Source organism: Miniopterus natalensis, chromosome 6 (assembly GCF_054644295.1).
Source record: "Miniopterus natalensis isolate mMinNat1 chromosome 6, mMinNat1.hap1, whole genome shotgun sequence".
NCBI classification, from domain to species: domain Eukaryota; kingdom Metazoa; phylum Chordata; class Mammalia; order Chiroptera; family Miniopteridae; genus Miniopterus; species Miniopterus natalensis.
In genome coordinates this window covers 8615598-8641166 of record NC_142086.1, presented here as the reverse complement: position 1 = coordinate 8641166, position 25569 = coordinate 8615598, and the positions used below count along the sequence as shown (strand labels likewise).

Genomic DNA, 25569 nt, shown 5'->3' with positions numbered 1-25569 from the left:
AACAAAGTCTTTCTCCAGGCGAGTGTCCATTTGTACTTTAAGTGCAGGTGCACCTCGTTCATTGCACTTCACAGGCGTGTTTGTTTACACTCTGAAGGCGCGGCCCAGCAGCAAAACCATGACGACCTTTCTCTTTATTGCCCTGCTCTCTGGCAGAGGCCTCCTACCCTGGAACCCATCCCGCAGGGTGGCCAAGGGATGTCTGCTTACAGCGGGGGTGCTGCGACTTCCTTCCTCCTTCCCCTTCCGACTCTCCTGTCTCCTCCTGGTTCCCTCTGCTCCGTGTGACACTACTGGCGGGGCTGCCCCCCCTTTTGTGCCCTCCCCCCCTTTGCTTCCGTGGCTCATGATGGATTCAGAGGGAGTGAGAGAATCGAATATCTGTTTCACAGCCATTTCATAAACAATACGGGCTGCCTTCTCCCGACACCACCAGGCAAAGAAAAGCACCGTGGGAGGACGTTTGTGACAGTGGGGTGATGAATTCATGCGGCCAGCAGTGTAGACGGGAGGCAGGTCCGCTGTGCCACTCTGCTTTTGGCCGGGCCCAGGCCGGGATGAATGCCCCTGTGCGCTCGGCTGGAGGCAGGAAACAAGGAGCTTTTCTAGTTTGTGATGAAAGAAAGCAATTTGGGGGGAGGACAGGAAAACCTGCCCCGACCAGGAGTTCAGTTTGTGTTTGTCTCGGCTAAATTGCTTCGAGCCCAGTCGCGGACCCCGTGGCCCTCAGCTGCAGAAATGTCCGCAAGGCCTCTCAGGTGTCCTCACACCCCTCCTGCGGCTCATTCCAAAGTGAAGGAGCGAGTGCAGCTTTCCCAACATTGGAACATAGTCAACACTCTTTACTTTTAAACAACTTGAACTTTTTGAACTAAGTTCCTTTTTTTCAAATTCCATTTTCAAGTAAAATGGATTTCAGAAATTTATTTTAAATCTGCTAAGGATGAAAGTATCCCGTCTCCCGCAGCAGGAGGAAGGATTAACGTGGCTTATGCCGCCCTCCTTTGTTTAAAACTTTTCACGGGAAAGACTGTGCGGCATGAAGACCAGGAGACCAACTGTGCGGAGCTGGGAGCGGGTGTGCGGCGTGTGGAATGCACGCTGCGCAGGGCTGGGGACGCCCTTCTCCTCACAGCCACTGCACATCTGTGTATTTATTACAGTAATTTCCTGGCCAATCACTTGGAAATGTTTTGGGGAAGGAGCTCCCTCTTCACCCCCTAATTTGCAATAGGTGCCATTTGGGAAAGCAGTGGCCCTAATGCTGAGTTAATATTTAAGAGGTGTCTTTTTACTCTTTTGGTCCTAGGCCTCCAGCTGAACTGAAATGATGAATCTGGATTAGGACCTTTCTCCCAACTTGCTGATCATTCCAAAACAAACAACAAACAAACAACAAACAAACATGGAACACTCTAGTTCCTCTGTTCCCCTCGCTTGCATTTGCTTTCTCCTGGGCCTAACTGCTTTTTGCTGGGCTCCTCTCCTTAGACCTTACTTTATGCCAGATGCTGTTCTAAGCTCGTGATGGATGCTAACTTCTTGATCCTGTGTTGTTGACTTTTTTAAGGGTGAGGAAACTAAGAGAGAAAAAGTAATTTGCCTGTGGTCACACAGCCAGTCAGGGGCAGAATCAGGATTTGAACCCAGGCACCATGGCCTCAAAGTTCCTAGTCTTAACCACCCTACTCTCCTGCCTCTCGTGAGTTGGTCTCTTTCCCCCTAAAACTGTGCCACTGCCTGAAGTCCTGTTTAAACTGCTCTGACAGTGGCTATCCCCTTCCTCCACTGTGCATTCAGTCGGATCTCTGGGCACTGTCATTTGATGCCTCACCAGGCCTCCTTCAGGACCAGCCCTAATCTGAATCACTTCCTTAGCCCCGGTTCCCTGCGATTCCAGTTTTCTGCCGTTCTCTACTGACCCACAGCCGAGGCGCCGGCGTGCCTTCTGGTGGACCCCATTCGCCTTGTGAGGACAGGGATGGGAAACTGCTGTTGAGGGTACGCGATTCCTGGGTCTTTTTACCTACCAGTGTGGCAAAGCCTCAGGAGCCTGACAGTGTGCTCCTGGGCTAGGGCCTGCAAAACAGGAAGCCTCCTTTGTTGGTGGGAAGATATATTGGTGCAGCCTCTTCGGAGGGCAATTTGGTAACCTCTGTCACGTGCTTCAGAATACAACTGGGCTCTGACCACATTTTAGTACCTCGGCTACTGCCATCCGGGTCTGAGCCACCACGTTGCTCACCGCCTCTAACGTCTCCCTGCTCCATGCTTGTCCCCCAAAGTCTATTCTCAACACACATTCAAAGTATTTTCAAACAAAGGACAGATCATGTCACATGTCTTTCTCAGATCCCTCCAATTCTCACCAGGAGTCACAGGGCCTTATATCACTTGGCTCTGGCCACACTGGGCCTACTTGCTGTTCCTTGAGCATGTCAGTGATCTTTCCATTCCAGAGCCTTTGCATGAGATGTTTCCTCTGCCTGGAAGAGTTTCCCTAGATATCTGCAGGTCAAACCCCTCTCCCCCTTTAGGTCTTAGATGAACTCTCCCCTCCCCTGGGGCCGTCACTGGCCACTCGATTTAACACTGCAGCTCTTCGTCCCATTCCCTTTCACTCTTCTCTACTTCTTTCCACAGCTGTTCTCACCTTCTTACATACTGACTTACTTATTGTGGTTTTATCTGCTTCTTTCCATGAGAGTGGAAGCTCATCAAGGGTAGGAACATAGTTTTCTGTTTCATTTATTGACAATGCCTGACAAGCTGTCAAGTAAATATTTTTTATAAATATATTTCTAAAATATTTATTGGATATTTTTGAATTTTTTGAATGGCATTTGACTCAGCAATTCCACTTCTAGGAATTTATTTTATGACACACTTATATATGTGCACAAAGCAACATAAACACTGGTAGTCATTGAACATTGTTTATTGTAGCAAAAGACTGAGCAGTTATCCCAAACGGTTAAGCATTACCTAAAGGGGATATAAGTGATTGGCCAAAGTCTCAAACCAGATAGGAATAAAAGCTGATTTGTGTTCCACTACCTCCTGGACAGTGGGGGCTGATGTTGAGGACCAGATCAGTTATAGTCAAAACTTCATTGTCTTTGCACCTCTGATGAAAACTTGAAATATGTACATGTATGGAGCTGTACTTTTCCCATTACTCCCTAAATGGTGAATATGTTTCAAAGTTGGGGGAAAAAGAGGTGTTCTGTTCCTATGTGCTAAAGAGAAGTGCTAATAATTGAGGTCAGGCACTTCCCTCGGGCTGACCAAGAGGTGCTAAGCTGATGCTGTCCCCTCGATCATCTCCTCTGTCCTCATGTGCTTGTATAAAAAGATTATGGAATAAGTCCAATGGTCAAAGTTCAGTCTCCTAAAATATAGTGAAGGGTTTCCAGAAGGCTCACTCTGAGGAATGGGGCTCCTGGAAGAAGGCGGGGAGGGGACTGGCATTTCCTCTCTTGGCTGGATGCAGTTCTACCTGGAGGCTCACTGTGGTATTACCACTGGAGTAGAGTCCACTTCTTGGGAAGCTTAACTGGTGCTCCAAGGGTTTGGAGATAATCTGAACCCAGGGCCTACTGCTTATTTGGTTTCCTCAAGCTGGAGGCCTGTGGGGGTCAGCCACTGCTGGGAAGGAGAAGCGATGGTGGGCAGTTTGCATGGGAAGAGGAAGGAGGCAGCCCCACCTGCAGCTCCTCAAGTCCTTTGGAAAAAGGGAAGATGAATTCACAGGGTGCTGGGTCTATTTTCATGTAAATGAAAATGAAGGAGAGAATCGGGAGTACAGGCCACGAGGTTGTCCAGGCAGCCTCTGGTCCAAGTGAGTGTGCAGGCTTTAGGGACTGTGTTAGTGTGCTAGGGCTGCCATAACAAAGTACCACAAACTGGCAGGCTTAAACAACAAGCATTTATTTTCTCATAGCTATGAAGTCTAGAAAACCAAGATCAAAGGTGTTGGCAGGTTTGGTTTCTCCTGAGGCCTCTTCCTTGGCTTGCAGATGGCCACCTTCTTACTGTGTCCTCACATGGCCTTTCTTCTGTGTGTGTACAGCCTTGGTGTCTTTTTGTGTGTCTAAATTTCCTCTTTGTAAAGGGATAATAGTCAGATTGAATCAGGGTCCATGTTAACAGCTTCATTTTAACTCAATCATCTCTTTAAAGGCCCTTTCTCCAATACAGTCACATTCTGAGGTAGTGGTGTTTTGGGTTTCAAACTATGAATTTTGGGTGGACACAGTTCAGTCCATAACAGGGACCTACTTGTTGTGTGTGGCTGAAGGGAGACACAGCTGCCACTTTCTGAGGTGGCTCTCAACAGTGGAGGAAGGCGTGGTGACGCTGAGCACCGTTCCAAGAAAAGCATCCCCCACGCGAGGAGACAGCCCCATCAGCACGGGCTCCCAGTGGCAGGAGGAGCTAGACTGAGCCGGAGCAAGACCAGGGGGGCCTCCCAAACACCCACAGGTTGCCAGTAATGTCAGAGGGGCTCTGCCTCTCCTGTTCCCTGCTCTCCACTCTAACCCACAGTGCCTGGTCCAGAAAAAGTGTTGGACTCTTTCCTTCTCTCGTCACCCAGTGAGCCTTTTCTCAACTCCAAGTGCCATGAGGCAATGCTAGGTCTACACTGGGGAGAAGAGAGAAGATAAGTTTTAAATTGGACATGAGGCAGGGATTTTAAACAAATTAAACTGAAAACTGAAAGTTATAGGACCTGCCTAAGAATTCACTAGGAGGAAAAGGAGATTCTTCAGAGCTCAGTTGAGTTGCGGTGCTTGAACAAAAGTAAAGGTATCTCAACTTAAACTCCCCTGAGTTGACATTTCTCAATAAACTGGATCTCTCTCTACACAAAGAGAGGAGCATGTCTTGGAAACACAGTAAACTGTTTTCAGTAGTTATCTCTGGGGAAGGAGAGCTTGAGATGGGGGTTGGTGTGGGAAGAAAATGTACTTTTCATTCTACCCTTTTACATTAAAAAGAAATCATGTGCATATATTACTTAAAAATTCAAATACTTTAAAACTAAAGTAATTCGAACCATATGATACTAACAGAGCAGAAGACTGAGTTAAGAAATAGCCCCGGAAGATACATGTCAGTTCCATATATTTTAAAGGAGTTTCTTACTAGTGGGAAAAGTAATTGTTGTAGGGTAAAGCAGGAAACTCGTAATGGAAAGAAGGTGAGGTGTGCTGGGTGCGGAGGGAACCTCTTCTAAGCACCTGGAGCAGATCTGTAGGAGATGGGAGAGGAGACACTTGGGCCAGAGCTCCAATGTTAGGCACCAGCGTGAACCACTGATGCTGTTGCTTGAAGGGGAATAAAAGCTGTGACAGATGCCTGCAAAGGTTTTGGCAAGAAATGGGGTTCCATTTGGTCTGATGCACTTCAAGGTCAAGCTCTTTTGTGTCATGTAGATGTGGCATGTTTTTGGCTCGATGCTGAACCCTGGGGTTTGGGATTTACATAATTGAGGAAGGCACCAAGTCGAGAGGCAATGCACAGTGATTTGGCCAGTGACATTTGATATCATTCCCCGCACTATGCTCACACAGTAGAAATCACTGCCAAAACACCAGAAAAGTATTCTGCTAAAAGAGGAAGGAAAGAGAGAAGGGTCATTTTAGTTCACATATGTGTTAAGTGTATGCATGTATCATTCATTTCCCCACCCATGTTTAATTCTATTCTCGGGTGTGTGGAGTAAATAAAAATTGTGGAGTCATAGGCACTCTGTGTGCACAGATAGTGGCTAGAAGGTAGGGGGATAACCCTATTATGTTCCTAGACCTGAAGTAGGCCTGGACGGAAGGAGTTCTGATGAAATGAGGTACAAAACTGGACATAGGACTGGATGCAATAAGTGTGGCCAGTCCACACAAATGCCCACCACAACGGTTTCCCCCGATACTCAGAGAGATGACAGGGGAAAAGCTGTAAAATGCCAGTGTCTGCTTTGTTTTAGAAGGAGCCTGCCATTGAGTGTGCTCCTCCAAGCAGTCTACTGGGTCTTAAAGAAAGGCAGTCGTTGGCTTTATCTCAATGTTTGTTACTAATTCACGTCACTGGATCTGATGGCTTCAGCCCAGTTATGCCCCACAGGGAGTGTCTTCCCAAGGAAGGACTCATATACCAACCCATCTTGGCTCAGACACTCTATTTCCATTAGGTTTTTAAATGGCAGTTTTATAGTAACAGATAAGAAAGCTACTATGGCATGTGACAGAGCCCTCACTCAAAAAAGCTGGAGCGAAATAAAGATTTGGGTGGAGAGGAAGGGGTAAAAATTGTGACATACTGAATATATAGAGAAGTTAATATGAATAAACTACTGTGGGTATCTATGTGAATAAATATAGAGAACAGTGTCTAATAAAAAAATAAGTTGGAGAAAGAGTCATAAGATAGGCTAGTATTTAGGTAAATCTTTTAGAACACCCCACACTATGATATATTACTTTGTGACAATTGCACATGTAGTAAAAGTATAAAAATATGGAGAGGGACAATAGACACCATATTCAGAACAAGGGAATAAATAGGATGAAGGGTTTGGGAAGCTTATAAAAGGAGTTTCAAATATATCTATTAATGTTCTTTCACTGAAACCTGGTGAGGAGGGGCTGGAGGTGCAGGAGGAGGGCACGGCACTGTTGAAAGCATTTCTGTAGGAGCCGAGTGGCTGCTCCCTGGTTTTGCTTGGCAGTGTCTTTGCATTTCCGAGCCAGGGCAGACAGTGGGGAGGGGCAAAGCATCTTTCTACCTTCTTTTCAGTCATCAGGTTTTCTGCAATGCAGTGCCAACGCATTCATGGGTCACCAATTATATTTCACATCCAATTCTAAGGGCTTTGCAGATAGTGGGCATTTCTCCCAGGTTTTGACAATTAATTGCCAGCTATAGTTTTTATTACTGTAAGTTTCTGTAATTTTTTGGGGTGTGTGTGTGTCTAATGAAGCATCTGTAATTGCTAAAGCAGGCTAGACTATGTTGTTGTAATAAACAAACACCCAAATTGCAGTGGCTTAATCCAGAGGAGGTTTCTTTCCGGCCCCTGCTGTGTTCAGTGCACACATTTCTGGCCAGCAGGCTCTCCTGGGTGGTTCTCCTCTAAGCAGCCTGCTCGTGTATCTAGGCTTCTTGCACTGCACAGCTCTGCCGCCTTCTTAGCCATAGGGGCAGGGAAGAAAGATGGTGGCAGATTGTGACAGACGTTCAATGGCCAGTTTTAAAAGTGGTGAACTTTAGTTTTGGCCAATATGATCCACCAGGATTCAGTCACATAGTCCCACCTAGATGCAAGGGGGTCCAGGGAAGGTAGCCTTTCTTGGTGCCTGAGAGGATAATATAGTAGTGTGGTGAACTCAGCATTGTTCAGCCACCACATTTTATTGAGAATATGACTCTGAGATAGAATTTAAAACTATCATGTTTTGTTCTTTAACTTTTGCATTTAATTATTTACCTAATTATTATCAATTGTGTGATAACTACCTGCAAATTCACCATCCAAGAAGATCAACGACCTTGGCGATATCCCACAACCAACTATATAGTCTTTAGTTACTATGTCCCCTGACTCTCTATACGAGTCAACCATCATCTTGAAACTGCATTGCTCACTTAATGGTTTTCCTTTTTAAAAAAGTTAACCTTTTATCTTTAGATAATTCTAGATTCACATGCCATTGCAAGAAATAGCTATACTACAGTGTCATAACCAAGATATTAAGGATATTACCATTGACATGGTCAAGATATAGAACATTTCCATCATCGCAAAGATAAGTTATGTTGTCCTTTTATAGTCACAGCAACTTCTCTCTGGCCCTCCACCCCCATTAGCCTCTGGCAACCACAAGATTGTTCATATTCTTATAATTTTATAATTTCAGGAATGTTATGTAAATGGAACCACCTCTCTTTTGGGTTGGGATTTTTTTCCACTTAACATAACTCTTTGGAGATTTATACAGATAGCTCCATGTACCAATAGTCCATTCCTTGTTATTGATCAGTAGTATTCCATGGTATGGATGTACCACAGCTTGTTTAACCACTCACCCATTGAATGACATCTGGACTCTTTTCAGTTTTGAGTTATTACAGATAAAACTGCTATAAGTATTCATGTACAGTTTTATTTTTGGTGAACATACATCTTCATTTCTCTGAGATAAATGCCCAAGAGTGCATTTGGTGAGTTAAGTCTTTTAGCTGTTTTAGTTCCCTTGCCTTTCCATATACTGTAAACTTTAAAATAATCTTGTGTACATCTACAAAGAAATCTTGCTGGGATTTTGAAAGAAATTGTGTTAAACATGTATATCAATTTGGGGGGGCATTGCCAGCTTTACTATGCTGTCTTCCGACTGATGAACATGGTGTGACTCTCCTTTTATTTAGATCATCTTTGATTTATTTCATTACTGTTTTGTAGTTTTCAGCATCCATGTCCAGTACATGTTTTGTTAGATTTACACTTAATTACTTAGCTTTTTGTGCAGTTATTAGTGACATGTTTTAAATTTCAGTGTCCACATGTATTCATAGCTAGTATGTAGAAATATAATTGATATTCCTATATTTATCTTGTATCCTGCAACCTTACTGACTTCACTTATTGGTTCACTCTCAGATGGCGAAACAGTGAAAGACAGCAGAGCAGGCATTGTATGAGCCTGTGAAATGCAAGCTCAATTCAGAGGAGACCCTGTGGAGGCTGCAGGTGACAGTGAAGGTGATCTGAGCTGGGTTCTGTCATTGGAGTGAGGAGGCCCCTGGGGACTTTGAGTGCGGGTTCCTAGTGCTCTGGGAGAATGTCTCCCATCCTGGCAAACAAGGAGGCACAAGTCTGTGTGTGACAGTGTGGAGGTCTATGACCTGTGGCAGAATTCAGAGCAATTCCCACTTATTTAAATTTTTAAAAAAACTGATAAATAACTCATTGGGTAAAATGAGGTCATAATGGAAAAATTTAAATATCTAGAATGAATTAAAAAAAATTTATATATCAAGTTTTATGTGATGCAGAAAAAGCAGTGATCTGAGGGAAATTTATAGCCTTAATCTTAAATATTAAGGAAAAAAAAAAGAAAACCTAAATATTAATGGACTAACTGCCTATCTTAAGATATCAGAAAAAGAACAACAAGATCAAACTAAACAAAATACAAAGATGAAAGATAAAAGAATTTTAAAATAGATAAAACTAACAAAGTTAAAATTGTTATTTGGGTAAACTAACAAAATAAATAAACTTTGGCAGAATTAATCAAGACACAAATGATTCTATAAGTAAAAACAAAGAAAATTACTACAGAAAAGAAGGGGTTAAATTGATTTAAAAAGACTTCTACTTTCAAACAAGATGGAGAATCAGGGATCAGATTGACTCATTTGCCAGAAACAACTTAAAAAGGCCAAGAGTATGGAACGGTAGTTTTTAGATCTTGGTCATTAGATTACAGTTGACAGTGAGTGATGCCTGAGAGAGAGAAAATTTAAGGGGAGCCGCATAATTACCCCAGCTTACTGCTTGGAGAGAGTTTTCAGGCTGCAGTTCAGTAAGCATCTGTAGTATCTAACACATTGCTAGTGGAAATGTAAATTAATGCAATCACTTTGCTAAAGAATTTAGCATTATTTTCTATAGTTGAAGATTTAATAGGCTGTAGCCTAGCAAGTCCACTGCTAGGAATACATCAAGAGAAACTCTAGCACATGTACCGCAAAATACATGTCAAAGATTGTTTACGCTAATATTGTTCACAATGGCAAAACCCTGGAAGTATCACAAATGTCCATCCACAACGACTGGATGAATAAACCATGATCTATATCCACAGCAGTCAAAACTGATGAACAACACTGGCATTTGTTGCCTTAAGGATAATGCCTAAAAATATTTTAATGTGAAAAAAGGAAGCACCTTAAGTGTAGGTTGAGCATAACACTCTTTTAGTAAAGTTAAAAATAAGTAAAATAAAAGCTACATCGGAATAAGTAGAGATACAATTAATCTATATAAAAGGAAAGCCGCTGCCACTTCTCCGGACAATAGGTGTATTTTTCCCTGTTCCTCCCACTAAGTACAACTAACACCCTGGATGTAACATATAAGACAAATATGCTGTACAGTACATCCCCGTGACTTATTTACTTAATAACTGGGTGGTTATACCTTTTGACCCCTCACCCATTTCCCCCACCCCCACCCTGGATAGTCTGGCTATTGGTGAGCAGCACCAACACGGCTGCATCCAACAGCGTCCACCTGCTCATCCGCAGAGGTTGTCACAGAATTTCCTCTTCACCGCTCAGTCATATCTGCTTCCATAGCAGCCAAGCAGTCAACAAACACATTTCTTCCTCCAGAATCAGAGCTACTTCACACAGCACAGCCTTTCCGGCTGCAGTTCCTTCAGCTCACCCAGCCCCTGAGCACAGACAGAAGCCACACTGTGTGAGGACAGGCATTGTACCGGACTGGGGAGACAGCATAGAAGCTAAGAACTGAGATCAGGTTCAAGGGCCTGTTGGGCTTGTGGCACGCCCTCCGGCGGGCTGGGGAGTTGAAAGGAGGCATGACAATGGAAGAGATGAGTGTTCTTGTTCAGCGGGACTCATCAGTCACGGTGCCCGTCTCTCACCTCTAGGCTATGGAGGTTTCCCAGACTCTGTACCTCTGTAAGCAACCTGCTGTGTCATGTGTGGTATTCCTGACACTCGACCTCTTCATGATGGACATATTATCAACACTGATGCCATGGTCTATTACAATGGCATTTTTGATGGGCAACGTGGGTGAAAGTGGTAAACCTTGGAGGTTGCTAGGAAGTGTGTGGAGATAACACAACTGCGGCTTGCAGTGCATGGATTTTTTTGCTGTAACTGGAAATGCCTCCAGCCATATAACACATCAGAATGGTTGGCAAGTTTGCCCACATTTGGTGGGACGCGGGCAGGGATGCCTTTCCTTGCCTGTGCTGCCTGAACCAGGCTGGGCACTTCTTTGAGAATTGAATTAAGCAGTGAATTGAATTATCTGTTCCTAATAATACATTTCACTTCAACATTTATTTAGTTATTAGTATAGCTACAGCAACTTTATTTTGGTTGTATTTACTTCATATTTCATTTTCTGTTCTTTTACTTTTAACTTTTTTAAAAAATATACTTTAGGTATATCTTTTTTAAACAGTATATTTTAGATTTTATAAAATCTAAACTGTAACTTTTATCTTTTAAAGTTTAGTTCATATATATGTTAATCATTAATATGTTTGGACCAGTTTAAATATCTCAACTTATTATTTATGTTTTTTTTTCTCTATTTCTATTTCTGTTCATTAACGTCATCTAACTATAGCCTTTCTAAATGCTGACCGAGGAATTGTTTGTTATTGAGGCACAATGAATCAAGAACCTTGTACAGAATGTAAATTAAAGCATTACTTTCTTCATTCAGAAAGTCCTTATGTAAAAATCATGTCGGCTGAAATAAGCAGTTTGATTAGTGATGTAGTTGATATACACTCTGGTGCAAGATCCTTCTCTTGTCAAGAACTGATTAATAGTTTGCAGACCAGCTTGGTGGAACTCACTTTCAGAAATACTGTTTTAGCATGTTCTCACTCAACTTTCAACAGACTGATAGTATTTAAGCTTTTAAATAAGGGTTATTCTGAATATATTTCCTCTTTTACTTTGATGATAGATTTCTCATCCTCTCTTTAAGATAGCAACCAAGATACCCGATCGCTTTTATTCATATATCACTTGCAGCACCTCTTGTATTTCTTTGTTCTTTTTTTTTAAGAAGTCCCCTACTCTGTTTTCAGTCCGGATCTTTGTACAGCAAACTTTCTGAGGCCTTACATACCTGGGAATATATTTACGCAGCTTTTAGACTTGACTAATATTTGGGCTGGATACAAAATTCTAAATTTAAGTTTTTTTCCTTCAGTACTTTGAAAACTCTACTTCCATATTCTTCTTGCAGTCAGTGTTGATTTTGAGCAATTTGATTTTATTCCTTTGATATGATACACTTTTTTTTTCTTGTTCGTTGTTAGAATTTTCTATTTCTTTTTCTTATTCTTAAATTTTAGTGTAATGTGGTGTGGATTTTTCTTTGTTTCTCCTGTTTGGTACTCTATAGACTCTTGTAGTCTGAGACCTGTTATTTTTTTATTTTTTAAATCTGGGACATTTCTTCCCCATTATTTCCTCAAAGATTTACTCTTCTTTTTAAAATTTCTTCTGTTTCTCTGACTTGGATTTTAGTACTTCTGTTCTATTTCTTATTCCTATTGACTTTTCTTTTATATTTCTCATTTTTTTTTTTTTTTTCCCTTTTCATTTTTTCTTAGCAGTGTCCTTTTAAAAATGTAACTTATCTTTGTGTATTTTATTTGAATATTTGTAATTTAAAAAAAAAATTACCTTTATTGTTGAAAGTACTACAGATATCCCTCCTTTTTTCCCTCATTGATCCCCTCTATGGGGCATCCACCTCTGCCCAGGCTTTCACTGCACTATCGTCTGTGTCCATGGGTTACGCATATATTCATATAAGTTTTTTGATTAATCTCTCCCCACTTACTCCCCCACCCCTCCCTTCCCACTGAGATTCATCTGTCTGTTCCATGCTTCTATGTCTCTGGATCTATTTTTTTCCTCAGTCTATTTTTTTTATTAGATTCCACAGATGAGTGAGATCATGTAAAAGTGAATCAGGAAGAATCAGAAAACATGAATAGGCTAAAAACTGATGAAATAGAAGCAGTAATAAAAAAAATTCCCAGAAAACAAAAGCCCTGGCCCAGAAGGCTTCACAGGGGAGCTTTCTAATTCTTTAAGTTGTAGGGTTAGATAGTTTACTAAAAATTTTTCTTGCTTTTTGAGGTAGGGCTGCAGTGCTATGAATTTCTCCCTTAGGACTGCTTTTGCTGCGTCCCATAGATTTTTGGTTGTTGTGTGTTCATTTTCATTTATTTCCAGGAAGTTTCTGATTTCCTTCTTGATCTTATTGGTAATCCATTCATTGTTTAATCACATGCTATTTAGCCTCCATGTGTTTGAATGTTTTTGAATGTTTTTCCTGTAGTTGATTTATAATTTCATGCCATTGTGATCTGAGATGCTTGATATGATTTCAATCTTCTTGAACTTGTAGAGACTTGTTTTGTGCCCTGACATGTGGTGTGTCTTTGAGCATGACCCATGTGCCCTTGAGTGGAATGTATATTCTGGAGCTTTGGGGTGTAATGTTCTGTAAATACCAATTAAATCCATCTGATCTAGTATGCCATTTAGAGTCACTGTTTGTGTGTTGACTTTTTGTCTGGAAGATGTATCCAGTGAAGTCAGTGGGGTGTTAAAGTCCACGCCTATGACTGTATGGATGTTGATTTCTCCCTTAAAGTCCTTAAAGTTATTACTGATAGGTCCTTATTTATTGCCATTTTAATTCTTTATGCCTATGTTTCTCTCTATTTCTTCTTCTTATTACAGCAGTCCCTTTACCTTTTCCTGAATGCTGGTTTGGTGGTGGTAAATTCCTTTAGCCTTTTTTTGTCTGGGAAGCTCTTTATTTCACCATCTGTTTTGAATGATAGCCTTGCTGGATAGAGTAATCTGGGTTTCAGGTTCTTGTTTTGCATTACCCTGAATACTTCATGTCATTCCCTTCTGGCCTATAGAGTTTCTGATGAGAAATCAGCTGACTGCCTTATGGGAGCTCCTGTGTAGGTAACAGATTGCTTTTCTCTTGCTGCCTTAACATTCTCTCTTTGTCTTGAATTTTTGGTATTTTAATTATGATGTGTCTGGGCATGGGCCTCTTTGGATTCTGCTTGCTTGGGACTCTTTGTGCCTCCTGAACTTGTGTGGCTTTTTTCTTGACCAGATTAGGGATGTTTTCTGCAATAATTTCTTCAAACAGGTTCTCTAACCCTTGCTTACTTTTGACCTCCTCTGGCACTCCTATGATGCGAATATTGTTATATTTCATGTTGTCCCACAGCTCCCTTAGACTGTTCTCCTGTTTTTTTTAATTGTTTTTTCTTTTTGGGTCTCTGAGTGATTTTTTTCTACCCTGTCTTCGAATTTGCTGATCTGATCCTCAGCTTCCTCTAATCTGCTGTTTGTTCCTTCCAGTGTATTTTTTATTTCTGCTATGTTCTTAATTTCCTTTATAATTTCCATATCTTTTATCATGCTGTTGAGCATCCTTACAATCTGTATTCTGAACTCTATATCTGATAGATTGCTTATCTGCATTTCATTTAGCTCTTTTTCTGGATACTTCTCTTGTTCGTTCATTTGGGGTTTGTTTTTTTGTCTCCTCATTTTGGCTGCCTATTTGGATTTGTTTCTATGTATTAGGTAGTACTGCTAGGACTCTCAGTCTTTTTGGAAGGTTTCTCGTGCAGGCCCTGAGTACCCTGTTTGGAGCTATCAACAACCCTCAGCTTGAGGTCTCTGCTGGGGCTAGGTGCATTTGGACAGGACCAAGGTGCACACCAAAATCTGGTTTTTCAAGGCCTGGGTCCAGAAGCAGACCAGGCAAAGACTCAAAGCACTCTGAGGTCTGTCCCTGTCTGCAGGATGATTAATCTGATTCTTGTAAGGATCCTCAGGCTGTGGAAACTCTATGGGGTCGGGGGAGAGGTTTTTTAGTAGTGTGGGGAAATTGTTCCCTCCTGCTCCCCAGGCAAAGGCTACTTGGAAGGTAAATGCCTGCCTCTGCAGTATGGGGAAATGACTTGGCACAGGAATCAAGAGGGATGCCCTTGAGCTCTATCTCCAGAGTCTACAACCCTAGGTTCTCACATAGTTCCAGTCCACTCTGCCCTCCCTCTGCTGGAGCCCAAGGTGAGTGGCTGCACACGAAACTTTGTGCTTTGCCTCTTTAAGAGGGGGCTTGCATTTCCAGCTGTCTCTCCCTGGCAGAAAGAAACCAGATGCTTTTCACAGCCAGATGTTATGTGGGAAACTTTCTCAGTTCTGGTGCTCTTGGCTGGGAAGCCAAGCCTGTGGTTTAGGCCCAGAGTCCTCAATGGGAGCCCCCTACAGCTGAGATATCCCTCTGGACTTTCAGCTGCTGCCTGTGGGAGCCCAGCCAGTCCTCTTGCACCTCCGCACTTCCTACCTCTATGTGGTGTTTGCTTTTCCTTTTTGGTTATGAGGGTGCTCACCATCTCGTCTTCAGTTGCAGTTGATTATTCAGGATGGTTTTGCTATATTTTCGTGGTAATTCCAGTTTGGTCCCAGGAGAGTGTCAGTGTAGCTTCCACTCAGTCTGCCCCCATCTTTAATCTCCTGAGCAATTGTAATCTTATCTTTAAAATATTTACTTGACACTTTTTTAAAATAAGATTAAAAAAAAAATCTTTATTGATTTCAGAGAGAGGAAGGGAGAAGGAGAGAGAGAGATAGAAACATCAGTGATGAGAGTCATTGATCAGCTGCCTCTTGCACGCTCCCGACTGGGGATTGAGCCTGCAACCCAGGCATGTGCCCTGACTGGGAATCGAACCCGGATCACCTGGATCCTAGGTCGATGCTGAACCAGTGAGCCACGCCCGGCCAGGCTACTTGACACTTTTTAATGTGTTTTTTTCTTTTATCATATTGATACATTCTTCCCTTTTAAAATATATTTCATTAACCTAATTTAAAATTATTGGTTTAAATATTTTTGCTTCTGATGGGATCTAAAATCCAGATAGTTGTGCTTCTCAAATATCTTTTCCTTTTGTTTTGTGGGCTTGCTTTTTTTTCTGAGGGTATTTTTGAACCTTTCAAGCAATGCATACAGGGGAAGGCCAGACTACTCTCTGTCACCACAGTCTGCTCAGGGGATGAGAGTGGAGTGTATTCATGAGCCCTAATATGGGGAGGGCCACACAGTGAGTCAATCACTTCTCATTTAAAAAAGGAACTCAAGGTAGAGCTTTGCTCTTTGCTCCTCAGGAAAGAGCATCTTTAGGTGGGGGTCTTCTTTAAGCACAGCAACTTCCCAAAGTCAATACCTCAGTTTTAACACCATTTCACAGTCCCTTCTGCCATTGATTTTCTCTTATTTTCAGATCACTTGGACCACACTGAGTTTCTATAAGTGTGGGTGGGTGTAGCTTTTGTCCCAGGATGTCCTTTCTATTTTATCCTTGCTATACTCTACTGGGCTGCCTCTTGTGCAGGCTGAAGCCATTTTTGCCTTCTTACATCATTTCAAAACAACCCTCTGTCTTCATCTCAGGCATTTCTCATACCTTCCTTGTTGTTTTTGGTTGGTCTTTGGGGTGAGAGCCAATAACAATGCTTGGTCGTCTTCCTTGTAGGATCTGGAAATGGATCCATCCACACTTTGCTACTATTTTTGGGGAACCAAAATTTCTTTTAGAACAAAGTAACATATAGTTTTGTCTCTTGGCTTTATTTTTCACAAAAGGTGTAAATATAAATAAAATGTAGAATACAAAAGATTATACCCAAGCTCTTTGTGCTCCATTTCCAATCTTTAGCCACATACAATCTTAGCATTTTTTTATGCTGCCAGTTTTTTTTACCTTAAATTATTTTGAGTGCATTTCTTTTTGTTTATTGTTATGATTCTATAGTGTTTATTTTTAATGTATTGCATAGTTTTAAAATTATATATAAAAACTTAAAGCTCTATTAGATTAGATTATTTTTACTTTTCACACTAGAGATGAGTATAACATCTTTATAAATATTTGATTCATTGCTTTACATTTATTTTAAGAATAAGATTAAAAAGTTCATGAATATAAAAACTTTATGGCTGTTGGTAAGTATTGCCAAATTGCCCTTCAAAGAATGATACTATTTTTTGAATGGTTTTCTATACACTTATTCTGATGTATACTTAATTGCATATGCACAAACTTCTTGTATATCACTTAAGACAAATCCTCTTCTGTCTTTTTACACTACTCTGATTACATTTTTAAAGATACATTAAATTAAAATGGTGATAGACCTCTTTTTTTAAACCACCATTACCTCCAAATAGCCCTGTAAAATCCTCTTAATTCTAATTCTAATTCTAATTTAAGTAATTAGGAATATAAACATAAATTAAGACAATGGGTGACATTTACTCCCTCAGATTCTAGCAATATAGCAATATGGAGCACATGTCCTACTTATACATAGTTTGAGGTCTTAGGTGTTCCAGAAAGGTACAAAATATCTTTTGAAATTAGTGTTACTTCTGTAAGTTGTCTGAACATCTGGCCTCCCCTGTTTGGAGCCATGTAAGTCCTGGGCTTTTCTCTAATGCAAGAAAGGGGTGGGGATGGAAAAAAGGCGGCTGTCAGACTTCTTGCCAACTCTAATGCCTGGTGTTCAACTTAGATTTCATTTGATATTAAAAAAACTCAAAACTGTAACATTTTTTACATATTGAAGGCCTGCTAGTTGTACCTACTACTATCTTTAAACAAACACTCTGAATATATTGCTTACATTTTTATTGTGCAGTATAGTTTACAAAATTCTTGAAATAATTATGGTAAATATGTACCAAGCACTGTTTTAGATACTATATGTTTAATCCTTGCATTAATTTTTGCTATATAACAAACAATGTCAAAATTTTGGGAGTTGACAATAATAAATGTTCCTTTTCTTCTTCACAGATCTGTGGGTTGTCTGCGGCTCAGCTGGGCTCCAGGAGGCTGGCCTTGACTCCAGGCTGTGAATTGGGTTCCCATCTGCTTCACCAGTGCCAACAGCTACCTAGGGCCTGCTCTCTCATCGCAGAGCACAGGATGTAAGTGGAAAGGCCAAGCCACATAAACATATTTAAAACTTCTGCTTATATCACATTTGCTAAACTTCCCATGCAGATCTCATGGCTAAGCCCAACTGCAGTAGACTGAGGGCTGAGGTGTATACTCTGCCCACAGTGGGCAGCACAGAAGTCACATGGGGAAAAGTGTGGATGTGTAACTTAATTAAGGAATGAGTGAAGAACTGAGACCAATAATTCCATGCATCATAATCCTCAAAGCAATTGTGCAGATGGTCTATTGGAAACTCGCTACCATCCCCAACGTTATATTTAAGGTGTTGATTGCACTGCATTAGGGGAGAAGTCTAGTGTACTAGGCAGCTTGAGCAGCCATAACAAAATACCATAGACTGAATGGCTTAAACAACAGGAGTTTATTTCTCACAGCTCTGGAGACTGGAAGCCTGGTACCAGCATGGTCAGGGTCTGGTGAGAGCTCTCTTCCTGCCTTGCCCCCTTCTTGCTATGACCTCACATGGCAGACAGAGAAAAGGAACACACTCTGTTGTCTTCTTATTAGAGCACCAATACCATCATGGGGACCTACCCTGATGACCTCATTTAAACCTAATTATCTCCCAAAGGCATCTGATCCAAATACCGTCACATTGGCTGTTAACGCTTAAACATGAATTTGATGGGGCTTGGGGGTGGGGCTCCAGTCTGCCCATAGTTCCTAGGAACAACATTTCCCCGAGTTCCTAGCCAACAGTTCTGAGTCAGGTTCTGTTAGTGAGAAACCCTTAACTCGAGATAGCAAATGTTCAAAATTAGGAGCAGGCGGTACGGCCTGCAGGGTGGGCGGGTCAAAGGCAAATGGCAGGCAGGAGGCTTACTTGAGTTCTGGACGTGCTTTTGCAAATTACTTGCTTTGGCACAGCCTGCAGCTGAGATCTGCAGAGGTTTTCTGAGATTTCCTTAAGCCTCCTGACATCTGAAAGCCAGTGGTGGTTCTCCTGACCTTTGCTCTCCCAGACCTCCCCGATTTTATAAGCACTTGCCATATTTTATGGAATTTAAGATGATGTCCATTGTGTCACTAAGAAAGGAAAAACTTCCAAAAAGAAAGAAAAAACTTCTACTAAATTAGATGAAAAAATTTCAGCCCTAAGATTTTTATTCCATAATTTAAAATAAAGCTCTTTTAGACGTATGCCGACAGGTTTGATAAAACATATATTACAATCATACATACATAGAAGTGCAGAGACGGGCACAATACATTCGCTGCTCTTTTCTGAAATAACTTCACACTCGGTATTTTGCTCTTGTGAGTAATTCTTCCACAGAGAGGCCTCAGTGAGTGTGTTCCAATCATCAGGGGACACCAGGAGCATCAGTGTTGGATCATTTCTTAAAACAGTGCTCCATCAGGATCTCCTGTCTTTTCCTCCAAGCTGCTAATAACTATTCTGCCAATTTAACTGGTGTTGTATTGTTTTTGTGTGAACTCATGGTCTGTTCTCAAAGCGTCCTTAAGAGGTTTGTGGATTCAAAGTGTGAGGATTTGCAGTGGTATTGTCTGCCACCAGGAAAGACCATAAGGTTCTGCACTTCTCAGTGAGCTAACTCTTTACAGTCTAATACCCATTCCTGCAATACGTCAAGAACTAACCTAACTGCTGGGCTGTGTAGGGTTCCTGGATATCTATTCTGAAGACTTTCAGCTAGCTCAGTGGTAATCCATCTACGTATTTGAGCATATACTATAACTTCTTGGGGGAAGATCTCTTTTTCCTATATCATTTTAAAATTTAAAATTAAATGTAAAACAGCAAAAGTGAACCTTAATCTAAATGTAGGCTTTGAGTGATGGAGACGTGTCAGTGTTGGTTCACTGATTGTAATAAATGTACCTCCTGGTTTGTAATGTTGCTGGGGGAGACTGTGCATGTGTGGGGCTACGGCATCTCTGTACTTTCTGCTGAGCTTTGCTATTAACCTAAAATTGCCCTAAAAATAAAACCTTTTTAAAAATTAAATGTGACAACAACACTTTTGTTGGCAATTATAAGTAGCTTCACAGGTTTTGGCTGCTTTTGTAACCTGCGTCATGGACTCCATCTCTTTAGCACCTTTAGTAATGATAGCATCAGTCCTGGAGTTTCTTTAGCATTTTCTATTTGACTAAACAAATATTTTTATTAATTCTGCAATTGAATCATGTGTTGCTAGATATTAAGTAACTTTTGTCCACGGTCAGCAGAAAGCTTCTGACTGATACGAAGGGCCTTAAGGATGATCCTGGACGGTGCATGAATTATTCACACGAGCCTCTCTTTGATCTCTTCTGGAAGATTTGTCTGTTTCTCCTGTTTTTGCTTCCCTCTGAATTTGGGTGCATAGAGAGCATATTTAGAAAGTAATCTCTGGGAGCAAGTGACCCTCTGGGCATTAACTTCACCCCTGTGGGCACTGACTGTCCCCCACATCCTAATTTCCAGGCGTCTCTGATGTAGAAAAGCAGAGACACCCTTATTGTTTTGAGTAAAGAGAAAGAACAGTGCTGAAGACAGAGAGGTGGCTCCAGGGAAGCACGATGCCGCTCTTGCTTTTCTCATGTTTGCCAGGCCAAAGGCATGAAGCTGAGACTTAACATGAGCTCATGACATTTACTCTCCCAGCCTGTTTGCGCTTCTGCCCCTTTACTTACTGCTTGGGATGGCGGGTCTGTTTATCCCCAGTGGATCTTTTCAGCATTCTCCAGTTCACTCCAACCCCCCATCGGCCCATAAGAAAGTAATAATTGGCAATGTCCTGCAGAAGGGAGACCCTAGTGCATCTGGTTGGCACGCGCTCACCTAGCAGAGCCTGTTCACTCCCCGTCACGTTTCTGCATGGCAGGCAGATTCGGGACTGTGGCCACTCCACCCGGGCATTGCCACACCAGCAGGCCCTGCTAGAGCAGCCTGCCAGGGTTGGTCTTACCCTTTACTATGTCAGAGAGATGTCAGGTGCTATTGGGAATTTAAAAAGTCCATGCAGTCATGGCTGAGTTTCAGGAGTATAGATGCAGGCTCAGGAGTAACCCTACCTGAGGGGCAGTTCACCAAAGTCAGCAACTCAAACTCTGGGAGCAGCTGAGAGAGTGGAGAACAAAAGTGAGCTGGATCCTTCAAGAAAGGCCCAGAGGGAGCCAGGTCTGAGCAGTGAGTTTGAATGGAAGGAGCAACGGATAAGGGCCCCAGGACACTTTTTGGAGCCCAGGCCTCTCAATCAAGTGCCACTTTAAAATGTGATGCTACGCCTCTCTGGTCACCAGATTGTCTGGTAAGTTAGTTGGATTCTGTAGATCTAAGAGCAGACAACTTGATTGTGGGATTGAGGTTTGAATGTGAGTCCAAATGCTACTTTTGCCAAAGAGGCGGGTGACTGACACTTCTCAGTGCCCTTGGAGAGGCTTGGTGGCTGATTCGTGTATGGGAAGCTCAGTTTCTGAATGCCTGGGAGCTCTGAAGAAGAGCCACAGATTAGGTGGGACCATGAAGGGGAGAATCTGGAGGCTTGCTTTCTGGGACAGCAAGACATATTGTGGTCCACGCACTTGGGTTCAAGCCATCGTGTCACTCATGCTAGACCTTGCTGGGGGAATTGCTGTACCTGGCCTGTTGGTGACACTGAGCAGCTCCTGAGTGCACCTGTACCTTGTGGAGCCATGCCCCCCTCTTGCTTTCCCACGGGCTGTGGTGGGGTGGGGGCAGGGGCTAGGGTGTCTGGGAGGAGCAGTTAACCTATCTTTTATTGACTCCTCCTGTGTGAGTCTCTGTTGTCTGTAAACTCTCACCTGTTAGACAGGAAACAGTTCACTTTCAGCTCCAGGGGCCTTGAGTGATGTACCACAGGGATTTATGGCCACTATTGGAAAGCATTGTTCTTGGGTCTCAGGCTTGGGTTCCAATCCTAATGCTCTGGTGAAACCCATGGGCGATTCTCTCAGGTGGGTCCAGCTCTGAGTCTCGGTTTCCTCCATTATATGGTGGTTAATTATACCTGTCTCAGAGCATCATTGGGAGATTAAATAAAACAATGATGTAAAGAGCCTGGCGTGGAGGGCCAGAGACGTCAGCTCTCCTCCAACATAGTCTGGTATGTCAGTTGTGATACCTGATGCTGAAGCCTTAAAAATACAATTCAAATGAAAAAAGAAGATATTTATACATTATTAAAGAAAAGAAACACTCTGAGAAGAATCTTTAGATTTAAAATGAAGAATTTCAAAGGTGGAAGTATAGTTTTATTTCCTAAATGCAGTTGTTTCCAGTGAGTATTTTATCCACTTTAGATGGAATAAAATGTCATATAGAAGAGATGGCCTTCGCATAAAGACATCTGATGAAATGCAGTTAATTAAACACATAATTTGGTACAGGCTGTGTACCCAGCATATTTTGGCACCTAAAGTATTTACTCTGATAAACGGAAGCTGTTACTCTGAGCTGGTCTGAGTTGTTACTGAGACTGAGTGTTTTTAATCTAGCAAACTAATAACTTCATCCCTTCTGACTTAGTGCGTCTGCTCTCAGCCTGGAAAGAGGCTTTACTGCCTCCCAGCTTTCTGTAAGAGTGCTCCATAGACTATTTCTCCAAGATCCTGTTTTCAAAAAGAACATTAAATACTTGTTAATTTATATTTATATTCAAAACTCTAAATTCATTCTAAACATAAGCAAGTCTCCTAATTATGAATTTCTCCCTATAATATTGAGTTTTGGGTGAAAGCCAAGAACTTGAACAGCACAAAAAGTATATCGGCTCAAAGTTTCTTTTCAAAACATTTTGGTCTCTGCCGTCCCTATTGCCTGATGCATCCGTATTAGAAAAAAGGTATCGTTTCAGTCGTGTTCTAAGGAGGCATATTTTGAGGGAGAAAAACCCAAACCTGTGTTTAAAAAAACATTGTGAGGGTTTATTTCAGCTTTAAGCTTACTTAGTGCTTTTCGGTTTCTTCTGGAGATGCAAGTTCTACTTTAGTTCAACTTGAGCTTCCTTCATTCCTGAGTCTCTGTGTGGCTTTTAGAGGTTTGGGGCTTCAGATTTGTGCCCTCTTGAACTAGGGGCATGAATGAGAAGTTGCTAATGTGATGTAAAGCTCAAGACTCTAAATTGTTTTCTGGCTGCAGGTGTCTCAGGGCTGGAGCCTAGTGTCGCAGCAGACCCTGGGTCGGTCAGTCTGGGCGGCTGTGGCCCTGAGTCGGTATTTCTCCCGGGCTCCCAGGTGACGCCGAGGCTGCTGGTCTGAGGAGCACACAGAGTAGAAAGTTCAGTGCACACATTTTAAACTTTAACTGCTTGGGTTTGGATGCTTTTTCTACCATTTATTAGCTCTGTGACCTTGAGTAGGGCATTTAGCTGCTCCACGCCTCCACTTGGCATCTGTCAAAATGGAAGTAATTAATATGGCATTTAGCTCTCAGGGTTTATGGCATTTAAAGAATTGAGAGAATCCATGTAAAGTATTGAACATATAATAGCAAAGTGATAACTACTAATAAATAGTAATATTTATTTTAACTGCTGAAAATAGTTTCTAGAGAATTGGAAGGGGAGAGGAAGGAGTCCTAATATTTATTTTTGCTGGAGAAACATTTTGGAGCAACCTGGTGACTAACCATCCCAGTTTCCCCAGAACTGTCCTGGTTCAGCCCTAGAGTCCTGCCTCCTGGGAAACCCCTTGCTTCTGAGCCAAGCAGAACAGTGTCCCTTATGTTCTATAGAGTTCTTTTTAGTCTTCACAAGAGTCTCGGGACATGGAGTGACTGTGACCCCTTGTGGGCTCCATTACATGTGCTGTGCACTCAAATGTTCCAGCATTCTCACTTAGCCTTTATTTATTCTTAAATATATCTTTATTGATTTCAGGGAGAGGAAGGGAGAGGGGGAGAGAGAGAAACATCAGTGATGAGAGAGTCAGTGATCGGCTGCCTCCTGCACACCTCCCACCGGGGATGGAGCCCACAACCCGGGCCTGTGCCCTGACCGGGGATCGAACCACGATCTCCTGGGTCCTAGGTCGACGCTCAACCGCTGAGCCACGCCGGCCGGGACTTACTTAGCCTTTTAAATTGTGTTCCAGAAGCATATTTGGTTTAGAATAAAATAAAGAGATAAAAGATCTTACCTCCTCTAATAGAAAATGAGATGGTAATCAGGAATACTCTGGACATGCCATGTCCATGAGGCTGCCCTGCCCAGGGTCTGAGGAAGGCACCTCCTCTCCAAGACTTGCTTTCTTATTTCAAAGATGGGCTTTTGTAGGCCAAGTGAAATGGGCAGCGGGTTAAGATGAGGCAGAACGTTTAAACATTTATAAGAGAGAGTGTTAGTTTGTGGAAGGGGCTAGGGAAACTCTGATTTTATTACTTTTTTCTTCCTGACCCTTTTTTCCCAGTCTTCTGCCAAAACCACCAGACACGTGCTCCTTACCGCCTTCATTTCTCTGCCTTTGTAAAAAGTTAATTACAGCAGATACAACTGAGCTTTGTCCGCGGGAACATCAAGGGAAGCCGGGACACCAGCGAGCCCTCGGGCATGCCCCCGCCCCGTCTGAGCTTACGCGACAGCCAAGAACCACGCCAGCTGGAGTCCGCTGCTTAGTCTTCACCAAACAAGCGCTGTAACTCCAGAAATATTTCTGCAAATACTTCTCAGGACTTCGCTTGGTTTCCCTGTGAAGGAAGCTACTGCTCGTTGCCAGAGGAATTTTTACAGTGGATTCCGAAGTGGAGTTTCCTCAGCAGACACAGCGGGCCTTGGAGGAGGTCACATTTTTTATGTTCTAAAATGGATTCGAATATGGCATGTAACATAAAAACCTAAGACATTCAGTATGTTCATAAATAAAAATATAAGTAATAAAAATAAATTAATGCCAGTTATCTTATAATTTATAGAATCATCAAAATTTTAAAGCAGGGAGCCTTATTATACTTATTTATGTATATTTTAAAACTGCTTTAATGTTGAGTGGATTTGAAGTATATAAGTCTGTGTTCAAACACTTGTCTTTGTGATTTACAAACATTTTCATAGATGATGGGGATTTTAATGAAAGTACTCCTGCTTTATTTGGTTTTCAGTCTACAATTTCAGTTGAAGATAAACTGGTAAGTTACTTTTGCAAGTAAACTGTGCAGTTCAATAAAGATCACTAAAATTGTTGAAAAAAACTATTGACAAATAGAAGGCAATTTTAGAATCATTTTGTATCAGTGGTTCTCCGAGTGTCTTCCTGCACCAGCAGCATCGGCATCACCTGGAACTTGCTAAGCCTGAGGATATCGTGCTTCATCGCAGACCAGTTGTTTCGGAAACTGGCGCAGGGGCTTCGCAGCCTGGGCCTGCGCTTGAATAAGCGGCCCGGGCGACTGCAATGTGCGGCCACGAGTCAGAATCCCTAGCCTAGATCATCAGGAAGAGTGAATCCAAAATGATGAACCACAGCTTAGATAACCTCTTTCTCTCTCTGCCTTTTACAGAAGTAATGACCACTGGACAGTGTGGTGTGATGAATTTGAATTTTGAACTGTGAAGATCTAGTTTCAATTTGCAACTTTATATACCCAGGCCACTTAAGTAGTGAGTGTCATGGATTCTAATTTATAAAATGTGGATGACAAATAGCCTCCCCTCAACTCAGTCTCATAAAGTTGTGGTCAAATGCAGGTATGCATATGGGGCGACTTTTAAATTACCTGGTGCTGTGCAAGTGTTACTTTTCATAT

The 25569-nt window shown here is 42.0% G+C and overlaps 1 pseudogene; it reads left to right on the top strand.

The window, feature by feature from the left end:
• The first annotated feature begins 3783 nt into the window (after nucleotides 1-3783).
• Nucleotides 3784-25245, top strand: LOC148092847 (methionine aminopeptidase 1D, mitochondrial-like; annotated as a pseudogene).
• The last annotated feature ends 324 nt before the right edge of the window (nucleotides 25246-25569 follow it).